Below are 4567 nucleotides of genomic sequence, written 5' to 3' on the forward strand. Positions count from 1 at the left end.
CCCAAAGTATAAAGTGAAGTATCTTTTTTTTGAAAGAAAAAGAAAAGAATTTCTTTTAGAATATTCGTAAACTGCTATTATGCAATTATTTATAATTATTCTTATAAGCTTTATGTTTTACATGCATTTAGAACCTTTGCTCATAATGTATATGTTATTAAAGTTTCACCCCAGTTGGTGAAACTCACTGAGTACAATGGATGGTAGTGACGTTCTCTTTTGGGAACCTACGATGGTCTGCGGTACAACGTAGGAACCGGAGTTGCAGGCGAGCAGGCTACCAGTTAGGGCTTCCTTCTCTTCCAGTGCTATTGGTGAGCTCCGCTTTTGTTCGTGTAGTATTTCTTAGAGTCATCTTTATTTAGTTATTTCTTTGTTTACTTAGAGAACTGGCCAAGAAATCTCATGTCCTGAGCAGTGCGACAGTTTATCAGTAGAGGCTTCATAGACATAGTCGTTGGGTTAAGATTCAGATGTTTTTGATAATAACATAACAGTATTTTATTGGTTACTACGTATAAAGTTTTGGAGTTGATTTATTTAAATATTTGAATTAATCAAAAGTATTTGGTTATAGTATTGCCTTGTTGCATATAATGTTTGGAGTTATAATAGATTTGATAAGCAGAGATGGTTCGCTCGGTCATGTTTAGTGATCGAGTACCGGTCTCGGTTTGTTCAGAAAATGGGTCGTGACAGTCGATGTCAATCGCGGCCAGAAAGAGATAGACTCTGAGTGGCATCGGTATAGCTTGATAAGGGAAAGGCGAGATATCCACGATTGATCGAGGATCATGGCGTGAATCTCGGAATGGATCAATCCACGGTGGTTAATCAGATGTTAATATAATTTTCTACTATAATTATAAGTGTACCTTATTTACCATTCCTCTATTATATAAAGAGGGATCCCATTCATTTCCAAGGATCACGATTCACTGATAAGAATATATACACTTGTTACTTCCCTGCTATTTCACTTAATGTTCCTGAGAGCTGCTTTCTCTTATACTGTTCTTATTGTTCCACTTTGAGACTATCTAGAGTCGAGGTCGAGACCTGGCTAGCATACTGGTTTGATTTATTTTATTCTCTAATTTATTCATTTACTTTATTGTTTATCAATTGGTATTGGGCGAAATCACATATTCTTAAAACCACTATATAAGTTTAATTGTTATCCGAATTTAAGGGTAAACAAAGGAATCATAAAATGTAGGCAAAATTGTCTTATATTTATTTATATCTCGTGGGTTGTGGGCCAACAATAGTTAACTGTGCTACTACCATATCCAAATACTCCATGATACTTTTATCGTTGACTTGATATTGAAATTGGTGTCTAAAATATGACATGGCAATAGCTTTTGCTGCTTGTCCTTTATTTTCTCCTTGATTAGTTTTACTCTTCACAACTTTCTTATTTCTTTCCATAAGACATAGACGTAGCTTATAATTCTCCACCGAAAGGATATAAAAAGTGATGGAACATTCCTTTTGATATAAGACATAGAGGGCAATTGATAATTTCGTTTTGAAGATGATAAGTTGTGGAAAGGGATATATATATAATTTGCTATCTTTGCCCCCCTATCGTTGCCTTGCAGTGTACGTAGTTCCTATATTTTAAATATTTTGACAAAATGGGCTCTTTCATCATTAATGCTATGCAAATTAGTTCCCGTCGTCCACTGAATTACAGTGCTAAGAGGGATGATTCATTTGTTGTGTGTTGGATAGTTGAGTGGATAATTAGAGATATCTGGACAAAGATCAGTATCCATTGGTCTCCAGTCGACAGTCTTTTGATTGGTTGAACGAGGTGACTCAATTCCTACATTATTCTGTGTTTTTTCCAATTGTTATGCGACTTTTCTGTTGAACCATATTTACATAATTCCGTTTCCAATACCGGAGTGGGGTGGTGTAATTGAACTTTTTATACGGTATTGAATAATTTTCACCGCATGTATTAGTTTTTGGATTATATTAGACCCAATATTCATTTGTGCAATTGAACTTTTTACATGGTCTTTGTTGCAATTGTATTCTATATATGGTGTTAGACAATTCTCACGTCGGCACCTAATGAACTAACTATTAGAAAAGAGTTAGACGCATAGTCGATTTTCTTACCCAAGCTACATATGATTTTTCTTATCCATTAATATCCAACTTTGCTTGTGCACGTATGCGGAGCCACATAGCTTCAAGGAGTGTTAGCCCTTTATCGAAAAATTATACTATTTAGATAGATAAAAATTATTTTTATGTATATTACAGTTAAATCGCTTTAATTTTTCGTATATTTACTTTTTTTTAAAATTTTTTTTGTAAATCTTGACTTTGTTACCGCACGTACTTGTTTACGAGAAGATTATTTTCACACTATAAATACCGAAAATGCTCTCTTTTTTCGTTCCTAGCTATGGCACGTAATTCATTGTTCAACAGATAGGTGTCTAGGTGTCCATTGTTGGTAGATGTGCGTCAAGACTATCCTCTAATAACATACTTCAAAAGATAAATCTTACCATTTTATGTCAACACAAAAGCTAAAGGATTGAGAGGTGTGAAAGAATCAATGTCACGACTCAAATCTTGTCAAGGTCATAATAGTACTTAACATTGTCGGCATGATAAATCGATTTACAGAAAATTGGTTTATAATAAACGACCAAATGATAACATGACACGTGGAACTAAACACAAGTAAAAGGCGAGTCAAATAACAATTAGTACCGAAAATAATAATTAGTACCGAAAACTACAATTGACATCAGATAAACCCTAACGGAGAATGGTCAACGGGAATAGATCTGTATTGGGTGATACCCTTTTTGCTTGAGCTCGACCGGGTTGGGTCCGGTCCGGGGCAAGTCGGGGCCGTCGAACCCGACCTGGATGCAAGGTAGAACGACGGCCACGTCAACAACCGAGGTCGAGTCATTTCGAGACCGTTGCAGAGCTCGATATGAGTCACCACCGGATGGAGAAACACACAAGGTCGGAAGCCGGACTCGTAACGGATAACCAAGCGTCGCCGGATATCTCGCCCAAACGTGATTTTCTCAACCACTTCAGGCCATTAAGGCGTAATTACATGGATCCACGATGTAATTAATTTACCTACCTTATTTTTACCCTTAATCAGAATGTATAAAAGGGGAGAAGATCCCATAAAGAGGGGATCGGAAACCATTACACTACGGTACCATCTCTCTCAATTCTTGTACGCTATCAAGCACAATTGTTCTAAGCAATATTATATTCTGCGATTATTTACTTTAACAGCAATTGTTGAGTCTTTATCTTTTATTTTCCTCAATCCAAACCTTTTGTATCTTTTAGTTCACGGATCCTTAAAACCCCATATAAATTCAATTGTTATCCGGATTCCAGGGTAAACAGTTTGGCGCCCACCGTGGGGCTAAGGATATTAGTGAGCTCTTTGATACTCTTTCTTGACGCATCACAGTACACTGGTTCTTCGCAAAAGAGTCCATCTTACATTCAAATTACCAACTCATAGAATGGCACAATCAATCAACAACGAACTTGAACAGCAGACAGGAAACAATGGAATGCCCGGGCTCGAAAACCCGATAGATGCCGATTCCCGGATGGCGCTCAACACTGATCAGGCCTCCGGATCATCACATAGCGTCCGGGGAGAGGACGATTCGAGGGCCCAGGCAGTCGGCGAAGAGACTATCAACCTTAAAATGATTTTTGACATGCTGCAAGCCCAGCAATCGGCTATAGCTCAGTTCCAGAGCCGGGTCCAGGAGCCTGTCAGGTCCGAGGAGGCTCCCCGTGCAGCTGCAATCATCAATCCGACCCCAGTACAGCCGGAACAGGGTGGGCCGGATGCTGATTCTGCGGTTCTTAGGAGGCTAGAAGAATTGACCGAACGAATCGAAAAGGGGGAGGAAAAGATCGAGGCCAACGATAAAAAAGTAGAAACATACAACTCCAGGGTCGACCAAATACCAGGTGCACCTCCGGTCCTGAAAGGCCTTGACGCTAAAAAGTTTGTACAAAAACCATTCCCATCCAGTGCCGCCCCAAAACCTATCCCTAAGAAATTTAGAATGCCCGATATCCCGAAGTATAATGGGACCTCGGACCCAAACGAGCATGTGACAGCATACACATGCGCGATTAAGGGAAACGATCTCGAAGATGATGAAATCGACTCAGTTTTGTTGAAAAAGTTTGGAGAAACCTTGTCCAAGGGGGCAATGACGTGGTATCATAACTTACCGCCAAATTCCATCGATTCGTTCGCCATGTTAGCCGATGCCTTCGTGAAAGCTCACGCCGGGGCGATCAGGGTAGAAACAAGGAAATCCGACCTATTCAAGGTCCGACAGCGCATAAACGAGACACTCCGGGAATTTGTGTCTCGATTTCAAATGGAGAGGATGGATCTTCCCCCAGTCACGGATGACTGGGCAGTACAAGCCTTCACTCAAGGATTGAACGCCAATAGCTCAGCCGCATCCAGGCAATTAAAGCAAAGTCTGATCGAGTTTCCAGCAGTTACGTGGGCAGACATCCATAA

This window comes from Nicotiana attenuata, unplaced genomic scaffold, assembly GCF_001879085.1.
Source record: "Nicotiana attenuata strain UT unplaced genomic scaffold, NIATTr2, whole genome shotgun sequence".
Taxonomy (NCBI): Eukaryota; Viridiplantae; Streptophyta; class Magnoliopsida; order Solanales; family Solanaceae; genus Nicotiana; species Nicotiana attenuata.